The following is a 12553-nucleotide window of genomic DNA, read 5'->3' on the forward strand; positions in this document are numbered from 1 at the left end:
TGGGTTAGAAGCATGGGAGAGCAGAGCAAGAGAAGAGAGGAGACTGCTGGTTATGGGTCTAGAGCTATTTTAGGTTTTTGGAATAGTAATGAGGAAGCTCTGAAGGAGGGGGAATGAACTGCAGCAAGTCATCTGTCATCACACGGTGTGGTTGTGATGAGGGTGGCTTTGTGGTGGGAACACAGAAGTGACAGTCAAGAAGATAACCTGAATTCAGTTTCCATCACTGCTTTACATTTACACAGTGACCTAGCTCTCAACACTGTCCTGCTGCTGTGTCCCGTGGATAAAAGAAAACTGACAGGATATTATTTGCTTCTTTTGCAAGAGTGTGATAACTTAGGCCAAGTTTCTTGGACTGCTGTTTCTAGTTGTTACCTATTATTTGGAAGCAGTGATAGAGAATTTAAGTTGCTCAGAACTCCCAGATTAAATTTTAGTCTCAAAACCAAGCCTTGATGGACCTTCACAGCCTCAGATTAAATTTTAGTCTCAAAACCAAGCCTTGATGGACCTTCACAGCCTCAGATTAAATTTTAGTCTCAAAACCAAGCCTTGATGGACCTTCACAGCCTCAGATTAAATTTTAGTCTCAAAACCAAGCCTTGATGGACCTTCACAGCCTCACTGGTTTAACTGTCTTCTTGACTGACCAGACGTGGCTCTTTTAAATGAACTTGGAAGCTTTCACAGAGTTCTGGCACTGACAACTGATATTGGCTTTGAAACTGCTAATTCAATTGAGGCAACTTGAGAGTGTGGCCTTGGAAATGCAAGATCTCCATACGAAGGAAGACAGTGAGAAGGATGGCAGTGTCTTATGCATATACGCTTTCTCGAAGTCAGCACTTCCAGATATGCAACACTATTAGGACAATCAAATCGAACATAGCCTTTTGTCTTCCCACCTTCATGACTGTAAAAGCAGTATCCTTCCATCACTTCATGAACTGCAGGGTTTGCATTGTTTGTTTGGGCAGTGTTCTTACAGAGCAAACTTGAGGATTCAAGTTAAGGCCTAAATATGTTATCAGCACTTTATTATAATGCACCACTGTTCTACCCCAGTCTGGAAAACCAGGTTTTAGTCTCTTACTAATGGACACCTGGTGGTCTGTTGGCTTCTCAGTGGTTTGTTAAAATGAGCAAGCAAATGCTGCCCATCCCACCTTAATGTTACTGTTCATAGGTTTCTTGACTCTCCAAAAGATTGTAAAGGGAGCCCAGAATTTTAAAAGAGGTTGAAGAAAATCACTTAGTTAAAAAGAGGAGAGGAAGTTTTGCTTCAGTGTTGTGGTCAAGTATCAGAGACACTCAGAGGGCTTGCTTATTTGACACAGTTTGCCCTGTTCTGAAAAGAGTAGGGCTTCATCTTGGGCAGACAGAGTCCATAAGGAATATTTGTGTCGCATTTAACTCATAGGCAGCTGCTATCCAGAAATGTCCGTGCTTGCTTGATCCCAAGTGGGTAACTAATATTCCAAATGTCAGGTCAGAGAAAGAGCATTAGGAGTCAATCTGGTCACAACCCTGCTTATATTCATTAGAAAATTGTTTCCTTTGGGGCATTGCTTGCAGATGTAGTTTCTTTACACACTTATACAGATAGATGTTTTTCAACAGCTTTTCAGTATAAAGGGTAGAATGCAGCTACTTCCCAGCCGTGCAATATTCCTCTGTAATAATCACTGCATATGTACCCTTCAGACAAACTGCAGTGCTGTTAATGTTTTGAAATACCATTTATATGCTAGACTATCTAGGAGGGAAGGAAAGAAGTGTGGTCCCTTTCAATCTATAATCCTACTTGCAAAGAAGAGGGTTAAATCTCACCAAGTCTTTGGCTCCATCTGTTGCTTTCTCTCCTTCTCCATCAGTCTCACAGCAAGCAGCACTGAAATCCTAGTCACAGATTGCTTTTCCTCAAATGCGGGGCCAGGGGCACTGTCCAGATTATGTAGAGACAATAACAGTAAATGGGCCTCAGTGCAAGTCTCAGTTCTTTTAATTTTGCCTATAACTTTTTAGTGTGTTCTCAACTTTACTTCTTGTAATTGTATGGCTTGCAAAGGGTGTTGAGCAGACATTCTCATTGTAGCAATTTCATGTCAAGCATTTGTCTCTTGAGCTGAGAATGTCAGGTTCAAAAAGTGCTTTGGTAACATTTTCCTGAGTGATTTTATAGCGAGATATATTTTGTATGGTTTTATCTTTCTATTTTTGTTTCTAGTAGACAGCAAGAGACACTCTCTCAATTTTCAGCTTTATGCCAGAGCAATATCAGTTACGGGCAGTGAGTCAGTCGTAGCTCAAAAAAAAAATCTCAGGCTGTATAGATAACTAGAATGAAACCCAGAAATACTTTTCTAGGAAAAAATTGTCACAGGTGCTTCTGTGAAACTTAATACATAGAAGTGAAGACAGGAGGATTCAACGTTTTGATTACTTGGTTGCAGCACTATCAAATGGATGAGACAGAGCAAACCAGATATAAGAAATTATGAATGCAGGCAAAAGTTATATTACCTTCAGCTAAATGTTGTGTACATTGAAATGACAGCCTGCCTCTTGACTAATTTTTTTTAACTATCCTTAGGTCATATAACCTTTAAAGAAAGTAAGTTTTAACAGCTCTTTCAACGAGCACTCTTAATTCTCTTCTAGATGAACGAAAGCTTCCAATCTATTTTAGTAATTCTCAGAAATAGAAAAATGGGAAAAAATCATAGGATGCTTTGGCTCAGCTTCTTGTGAAGGTCAGGAGAAGCTTGAGTAGGCTTCATATTCCTGTCATAAGCCCTGGTAGAGGCGGAGTTGGTGCTTGCCCATGGTGCAGCCATGACAGTGGATGTGTCCCTCAGGTGAGGGTGACAGCTACCCTCTGTCCTTACAGGTGTCTCTGTGTGGAGTAGTTCCTGCAGCTGCCTGTTCTGACTGGAGGACTCCTTTGGAAAAATACACTCAACCCACTTCCCACTGCCTCAGCATTTTGCTCTGGGGAGCCAGGCTGAGCAGCCCTCAGCCAGCAGCCACATCTGGCCCTTTGGTCCATTCAAAAGTCAGTCTTTTGATGTAGGGTTTGTGGATGCCTTGGGCTTTGTCATGTGGTTAGGTTGCTATTGGCTTTCTTGTGTCTGTGGTTGTGATTGCAGGGAATTAATGCAGTTCTCCAATTGGGAACAATTGATTTGTAGATGAAAATGCATCATGCCAATCTTAAGTGTCCTCTTTCAGAGATGAAAGAGGACCCTTTTGTAAATGGTCATTTCTGTAGTGCTTCAGGATCCTGCTTGGGTTGTGCTTGGCAGGAAAGCTGGTTTTGTGTTGGAGGCAAAGGAGTGAAAGCCATGTCTGCTGTGGTAGTCTTTGTTAAATGGTCCTGCTATTTAATTTCCTGTTGAAGGGACGTTTATTTAAAGCTAATTACAGGCCTACCTGTAATTTCAGCTCTCCAACTAGTTCTGACGGTTTCAAAGTAAAAAGGCTGTTTGTCTGGAGCTGGTGAATTATCATCACACAAGCTCACATGACATGCAAGCTTAAGAAATTAAGTGAAAAAATGGAGCTTGGAGGAGAGGAGCTTGCCTGATTCTAAGACATGTCTCTATGACAGGAGGGTGGGATGTGTGTTATCTGGTCACTTGGACAAGAGATGGAAAGTCTGACCAAAAGGTATGATGAAACTACAGTCACAAAGACCTTAGCATGAGACACAACACCATATTCCTACCTTGCAGAAGATCAACCTAAAGATGTTAGGAGATAAAGTGATCTTTTCCCTAGATGGTCGTCAGTTCAGGACAGAGCAGACCATAAGCATGCGTATGCCAAGAGCTTCAATAATTTACATCACAAGATCATCAAAATACTTGTGTATATGAATGAGAATATTCTCTTTGTACTTCATACTCAATGTGTTCTCCAGGCTCGTAAGAATTAGCTGTTATGGTGTCCCCTTGGTATGTTTCCAGAGTGTTGGCAGTGATGTCCTTTCTATTGCTTGAGAGCAAACATTCTTGATGATGGGTGGGACTTGTTCTTCTGTGCAGAAGGCAGAGGTTGAACTGCACAAGTACAGACAACATGAAATGTTCCATCAGTGAGACCTGTTACAGCATCTCTAGTCACAATGGTATTCTATGGTTATAGGTATGTGTGCAGAGCACTAAAGGAAGCAACAAAAATTCAGTTCTTCACTGTTAGAAATCATTAAAGTAATGGTGGGTGGCCCTCAGCTGATTCTAGTTCAAGCTAATTTTCTTGACTTTTAAGTTGTGCTGCTATAAACCCAGTGAAATCTAGACCCAGGGCATTTGTATGTCTTAGTTCCAAAGTCCATAAAGGAAATTCATGGTGGCAAAACTTGGACACAGGTAGATTGGGCAAAATTAGATGGATCTTTGGTCTCCTGGCCAAAGGTATGAGACTTTGAGCACTTGGACCTATGAACAGAAGCAAATGTGGTTCTGTTCTTACTGACCGCTTTGTTGTTATTGCTATGTTTTGTAATAAACCAGTGGCTTCTTTTGCCAAAAGGGTAGTGGTGATCTTATTTCTGTGGTGGGCAACTGATGTTGCAGGGCTGCATAGGGAAATACGTTCAGTGTTTGTACGCAGTTTGCCTCTAGGCAATGGTGTGGGTTTTTTTCCTGAACTGCTTTAAGAACTGTAAACATCTGTTATACTGTGAAAATGCATATAGGAAGTAAACCTGAAATCCTTGTGATCTTCACTTTTTTCCTTGTGTCTGGAAAATTTGTTGCTCATATGGACATGGTGGTTAAATACCATTTACATACTACTGTGACAGTGACATAAGTATCATGGCAACAAAATGTGCTCCTGGCATATTAAGGGAACGTTATAAAGGTGGCAAACTTTAGAAAATAATGGATCTTCTGTGCACTATTTCTGCTTGCTATTTAACTGTTGCAAGGCAATCCGTAGCTTTGGAGTCATTGCTTTGGTCGATAGTCGAGAGCCGTGCTAGGGCCTAGTGGTAAAAAAACCAACAAACAAACAAACAAACAAACAAAAACCAAACCAAAAAAACCCCCACCAAATTCTGTTGGCTCAACCAGATACTCATTAGCACTTTGTGCCCCGCTTTCCACTAGCTATTCATGACTGTATTGCTACTGGGGAGAAGGGGTATTTGAAAGATGTCTTTCAAAAACAACCCACAAACTTAGTAAAGCTGTGGCTTCTTCACAGCAGTAAAGCGGGGCAGATTGTTGGGAGCAGAAGAGGGTTCATTTTGGTTCTCTGCTCTTTTTTTGTTCTTTCAACAATCTGGTTTCAATGCATCACTTACATTATTTCACTCCTGTTGTGATCAGGAACTGGTGCTTCAGTGGCAATCATAAATACTGGATCTTTTAGATCTGTTTGCACAATAAATTGTGACTGGCTGAATAGGCAGTATTAGAATTGGTGCTTGGGAAAATCAACTTGAAAATTAAGTTTATTGCATGTGTGAGTATCTGAACAGTCAATTCTTTCTCAGTTTGAAAAAAAAAGTTTTCTATTTGGAAGTTCAAAGCATGGAGTCTTGGAGTTCAGCACTAGAGTCACTGAAGCTGCTTCCCCTGCCCCAAGCCCCTGTATGTGTTTTTACCTGGATCTTTTATCCCTGCTTGGAAGCTTGTGGGCTTACAAGTGAGAAATCTAGCCTTATGCTCTGACAGCTCTCTGGGTTTTGAACGGAGCTGAAGAAGTCCAGATGCAGAGCATTTTCTTACAGTAGAGGGAGTAGATTGCCAATTAATGCAAAACTTGCCTTGTGTGGTCAGTAGTCTACTATTATGCAAAACATAGTTATGCTTGGGGGCATCCGTCTATTTTAATGAATGTTAAATTTGAGTAACCAGAGGTAAGGGATGGTATATGCTAAAGGGGATTTATGAGATTGTAAGACTCAGAAATGCGTTCAGGTGCTGAATTTGGACAGCCATAAATTTGGTGGCAACCAGGGTCCAGTTTTACTTGCCTTCTCTTAGGTGAGATGGAGGTGCATGCACCCTTAAAACCACTATAGTATTGTGCTATGGAATGTATTTTGTAGATAATATTTTCCTGACGGAACCAGTTAGGAAAGATGGAAGGAAAAAAGCTTCTGCATGATTCTTCTCTGTTCTATCTGCTGTTTCACTGTGTATATGGCCAAAATGGTTTGTATTGATGTTAGAGACTTGTCTCGTGAGCCATTGGTGATAGAAGATGGGTCAGTGAACCAGGCTAACAGCTGGTTCTGCAACTGTTACTGCAGTATCACTATTACTGGCTTTATAATTCTTATTATTATTTTTTATTTGGTAATATAATAGGCATGTATTAACCCTGACTGAGATCAGGCATGTTCTCCAAACGTACGGTGGAGAATTAGTCCTCAGTTTAGATAAGACAATAGCATTCAGCAGAGGCTGGTTTTAGCTGCTTTTGAACTTGGCAAATTTGAAGGCTGAAATTTTTCTTGCTAAATGTCCAGATTATCTTAATATTTATATTTTCTAACTCTGGAAGTTTAACTTTGTGTCTTTGTTCTTATTTATTGTAGCTTATAAGTATCATTTCTGTGTAGTGCTTGAGTGGTATCTTAGGGCCTGTGTCAGGTACTGTCATATGCTATGCAATGCTGTAGTTCAATGGTTACAGGTGCTTCTTTGGAGAAGTAGTGGCGAAATGAACAGTGATTTATAAAAATAAGGGAGATCAAATTGTTCACTAAGTTGCGTGATCTGAACAGCTCACAAATGTTAAACTCTTCTGCAGCAGTTTAAAAATCAGTACATTAATTAACACAATGTTATTTGTCTGATTTTTAAGAATCTATAGATTCATTCTAAATGCCCAGAGATGATTTTCTATGCAGCCACTTGGAGCTTTCCATTTTGTAACTGTTGTTCAAAGGGAAGCTAATTGAAGAGGTAACTGAAATTGCTCCCATTCCTCTTTACACAAATGAGTTTTATAAAGTATGTGCTACTTACTAAATTATCTCACCACGAAGACATTAGAGAGACATTTCCTCCCTGGATAAGAAGGTCCATTATATAAACCTCACTTACTACCTGAAATGTAGAAGGGTTTACATTTTTAATAGAAAAGTTATTGAACCTTTGTCTCAAATGACAAAACAGACTCTGCTTGATTACTTGTTTACAGTAGGGTGTTGCAGAGTGTTCCCGAAGTCATCTGTTGAAAAATTGCTGCCATACCGAAGGGAAATTTGGCATGATTTCTGTGCTCTTGACTGCTCTCCTCGGACTTCTGTGTCCTTCCTGCCAAAGTACTTATCCCCAGGGTACAGTGAATTAGATTTGGATATTGCTTATTTTTACTTTTGGGACATCCTGAATTGTGACCGGCTTTTGCGTTGAACCATAGGTGTGTAGTCTGCTTCCAAGATGAGTACACAGCATACACTTGATTTCATTGTGTGGTGCCTTTTGTCTTAAAAGTACTTGTTTTCAAGTGCTCCATGAAAATACTGATAGAAAGGTCTGATGACTCTGAAGAACCTAGTTGCAAATACTGCTGTTTTCAGTGTATTGGGCGCACCCATGGAGGGAGTTGCTGCTCTGTTTAAGGTGAGGTATAGCAGCCTGACTGAGAAGGGCTGGGGGAGGCAAGTAGTCATGTGCTAATGAAGGTCCATTACTTCCTTTGATTAAACCCTTTATGCCATCTCTCCCTTCTCCTGAGCAATGCTTTTGAACCACAGATAAGCAAGAATGGGGCCAGGTACTTTTTTCTGTAAGCAGCTTGTATCGTTTTGTCCTCTGCTCCTGGTTGTCCCGAGTGTTTGGTTTTTTCTCAGTTGTAATTTATCTCTCTGATACTCCCCCACCTCCCTGCCTTCCCCCAGAGTGGCAAATAGCAGTATCACTGATTGCATCGCCTAGGCAGCATTTCAGGTAGCAGAACTCATGTACCTGAATACTTCATTCAGGTTAAGCACCAAGGGCTGTTCCCAGGTATAGTTTATGAGGCATCTAAAGGAGGAGCCTGATCAGGCTCCTTGTTAAAAAGGAGACTGTGATTCAGCTAAGAGCTACAGCCTCTCTCTGACCTTCAAGTGTATAATCTTGTTACAGTTCAACATATAACTGAGTTTCTGAAACAACACTTGTGAATGCTGGAAAGTGAGTTCTCTCTTTAGTCTTCTGAGCTTTCTGTTACAGTGCTGCATTCTGGTTTTACTGCTGAAGAGCACTCTGGCTCATGGGACAGGCTGTTTCCCTACATGTGTGCATTTCTGAATTCATACATTCTTCAGTGGTTGACATTGATTCTTACCAGTGGTCTCTAGGACAGCTTTTTGATGCCAGCAGTAAATGATGGAAAAGCTACCATTTGATATTCCTTTAAAAGACCACTTACAGCAGGAGTCCTCTTCACCGCATTCTTGGCTAAAGCCCTGCCTTTATTTTTGCTCATCAGGGCATTGAAAACAGAGCAGGAGTTGCTGTCTTGAGCAGTGTTTCTCACTGAAGAGGTTAACCTGAGCAGCTTTTTCTTGAAAAAGAGCTTAAAGCTGGGGGGTCCTACATACAAGAGCAGCCTCCTGAATGGTGTTGACAAAATCAGGCTATTAAGTATGGTTCTGAAAACTTCAGCTTCTCATGTGATTATTGCTTGGAATAATCCTGAAATAATAATCTTGCTTGGAAATCCTGCAGGTTCAAAAATGAAAAGAGAATGGGACAGGGATCCTGTACTTGCAAACATGTTATAAGTAAATTCTCAAATTGATGTGAGACAGGGCCAATAAAAATTCCAATTGTTTATTTAGCAAGCGGCAACAAGCAAAACAGCGCTGGGCAGCCGGGGAGTTCAACTCCGCCAACGGTGCGCGCACACTTCCCAAAAGTCTTTCTTTTTATATCCTCCATCTCCCGGTATCTGTGTTTCGTCAAAGGGTGTATTCTGTGTCTGCGCGCCTTGTTGCTAGGGGGTCGTTTTCTGCCTCCCCGTGGTCATGGGGATGAAGGCTCCGCGTCTTCCTCGCGTCACGAATTTCTCGTATTTCTTGCTTTCCTGAGGGTAGTCTCACAAAACTTTTGTTTATACCTCACAGAGTACAGACACTTCCCCTTTGCCCTTCTCAACCCCCCCTTCCTTTTCCCTGCTTTTAGTCTCTTGCACAGTGTAAGTCCTTGCTTCAGCATTTTAACTTAGATAAGCACTTATAGTCTGTTAGTATAGTCTGTTAGTCGTTACACAATGTAATAGTTAAGATTAATCCTAGGCTAGGTTTACATAGTTTATAGAATAACATAACACAAGCTTCCAGTATCTTTGACGGGATTTGATGAATAAACACTTTACTGTCTATCACAATCCCCCCTTTTTCTTTTTACCATTTTGTTCATCAAATCGTTGCAATTCCTGTTGACTTAACAGGAGAGTTTTTCTCAATTTAAAGTCATCATCCAAAACAGATGTCAGATATGTTACCCGTTGCATCATTCTCCAAGTTATGACATATAATATTACTGACAAAGTCAGACTAATCAGAATTAATATCAAAAGAACCACAATGGGGTGACACAACTTATTTAAGATGCCTGTAGTAGTGGGTGACCACCCAAAAAGGGTGTCCCACCAGTTATGTTCTGCATCCTTTTTTGCTTTTTCCAAAACTCGGTGTATTTCTTCCACATTGTGATAGACAGTAAAGTGTTTATTCATCAAATCCCGTCAAAGATACTGGAAGCTTGTATTATGTTATTCTGTTATGTTTGTGCGGACACTCCCGCCCCCCGTGCAGGACACGCCCCCCATGGGCTGGGCCGGCAGGCCCAGGCGAGGGGCGAGCATGGGATTCCCGGGCCTGGGACCCACCCCTGGGTCTGCCCCCCCCGCCCCGGGCCTGGGCCCCTCACGGCTCTGAACCCTCCTCTTGAACTGGGACCCCCTGGGCCGGGAACCCCCCACGACTCCCCCCGCCCCGGCTCTGATCCCTCCTCTCGCCCTGGCCCCAGCTCTGTGCCCTCCCCCGGGCCTGAGTCCCCCCACTCGGACCCCCCAAGGCCGTTTGACCCCGGCATTTTCCCCTCCCTGGCAGATGCTGCCGCGGGGGGACAGCGCCCGGGGCCCGAAGCAGACTCGCAGCCGTTGGTGAGGGGGGGGAGGCACCGCACCCTGCCGCATGTCCCCCCCACCCCGTGTCACCCCCTGGCTGTCCCCACAGTGCCCCCCGGCCGTCCCTCGCGGTGCCCCGTTGTGTCGCCTCTTCCTCTCCTGGTGCCCCCCTGCCTCCCCGCAATGGCACTCGGTGTCACCTTCCCGTGCCCCCCCAGTGTCACCCCCATTCCAGTGTCCCCCCTTTGGTGTTCCCCTGGTGTCCTTCCATGCCTCTGTGTCCTCCCATGGCCCCCCAGTGTCCCCACTATGTACCCCCCATCCATGTGGCCCCCCCATGTCCCCCCCCCACTGTCCCTCCTGTGCCCCCTGTTGTCCCCCTGCTTGTGCCCCCCATGTCACCCTTCTGTGTCCCTCCCTGCCGTGTCCCTCCCCAGGCACCCCTGCCGGGACTGACGCTCGCTGCTCCCTGACCTGGAACAGATGGTGCCATGGCCCCGCGGTGGGGGGGGGCACCGCACCCAGGTATGGGGGGGTCACCCTTGGGACGGGGGACTCACTGGGGTTTGGGGGGAGGGCAGGGTGTCGGGGTGTCTGTGGGAGGATCCTGAGTGCTGGGGGGTCTCAGAGAGGGCTGATGGGGGGCAGGGTGCCAGGGGGAGACTGGGGAGAGGATCTGGGTGCTGGGGGTCATCTGGGTGCTGGGGAGATCTAGCGGGGGGCTGGGGGCTGAGGGGGGGCTGCACCCCCACACCCATCTGCACCCCCCGGTCTCCCCTCCCCAGGCGCAGGTACTGGAGAACATCCTGGGGTACATCCGGTACCTGCAGATGATCCTGAGCATCGCCCAGGGTGGGGCAGGTGATGGGGACCCCCCCACATCCAGGGACCCCCTCCATGACCCCTACCCCAAATTTTTGAGAACCCTCCCTGGGACCCTCCACCCGTTGGGCCCCCCTGACCCCCTCTTTTGCCCCCCCCCTTCAAGCTCTACAGGCCACCCCTAAGCCCCTCTGCATTGGGGGACTGCCCCCCCAGTGACACCCCCCCCATCTCCACAGGCCACCCTGGTGACGGTGACACTGTGGAGGTGGGACTGAGTGCTGGAGGCACATGGGGGTATGTGTGTGTGTGTGGGGGGGCAAATGGATGGGGGCACCACTGGGTGCTGACCCCCTCCTCGCCCCCCTCAGGCCCCCCAGGCAGCGGCTGGTGCCCTACAAGGAGGAGGAGGAAGAAGAAGAGGAAGAGATGGGGGGGGCAGCGGCCCCTGGCTGGGCCCTACTGGGAGGCACTGGACTGGGAAGTGGGGGTTCTCCTGACACCCTGCCCAGGGCGGGAGGGGCTGCTGGGGCTCAGCCCCTCCCTGCTGGCCTCACTGCCCCCCCCCCAGAGCCCCCTGATGAAGTGGTACGAGGTAGGTTTGTGGGGGCCGGGAGGGTGACGATGTGTCTGTGTCCCCCAGTTCAGTGTCGCCATCCCCCCCAGCCCTCTTCGCAGATGTCTATCTCAGCCCACAGGTGGGGACTGTCAGCCCCCCAGTGTCACCTCCCCCCCCCCAATGTCACCCCTCCCAGTGTCACCCCCAGGAGACACAACTGTCCCCGCAGGCCCCAGCAGTGGCACCGCAGGAGGCAGCGGCCAATGGCAGCCCGGCGACCCCCAGGGTGGCCGTGGGGATGGGAGGGACACCGTGCACACAGGGACAGGGTGCCCCCCCCGCCCTAAGAAGAAATGTGTGAACGGGTTCATCATGTTCTGCCATCTGAACTGGAAACACTACATGAGGCGGGGACACGGGGACCCCAGGGGGGTCATGGGGGCCCCAGAGAGAATGGGGACTCTGGGGACACGGGGACCCCGGGGGGGACATGGGGACCCTGGGGACAACATGGGGACTCTGGGGACATGGGGACCGGAGGACAGGGATGTGAGGACAACATGGGGACCCAGGAGGTTGGAGACCCCAGCGAGGAGGGGGGATATGGGGACCCCAGGAAGGACATGGGGGCCCTGGGACAACATGGGGACTCTGGGGATATGGGGACTGGAGAGGGATGTGGGGACGACATAGGAACCAAGGAGGATGGAGACCCCAGGGAGGAGGGGGGGTGTGGGGACCTCAGGAAGGACATGGGGACCCTGGGACAACATGGGGACCCCAGGAGGATGGGGACAGCCAAGGGGGATATGAGCTCTGTGGGGCGACACGGGGACTGGCGGAGGGGTGTCCTGAGGTGGTGACACCCCAACGATGGTGCCAGCGCCCACCCCCGGGGCTGGCCTCCACTGTGGCCATGTGGGAGCTGGCGCAGCTCTGGCACAGCCTCAGCCCCGATGAGCGCTGCCCATACTGGTACATCCTGGTTCATACTGGGTGCCCGGATGCCTGGGTGTCCCCCCCGGACACCTGGGATTTCCCCCCCCGGACGCTGGGGTCCCCCACAGCGTCCCCTGTCCCCCGCAC

This window comes from Strix uralensis, chromosome Z, assembly GCF_047716275.1.
Source record: "Strix uralensis isolate ZFMK-TIS-50842 chromosome Z, bStrUra1, whole genome shotgun sequence".
NCBI lineage: Eukaryota > Metazoa > Chordata > Aves > Strigiformes > Strigidae > Strix > Strix uralensis.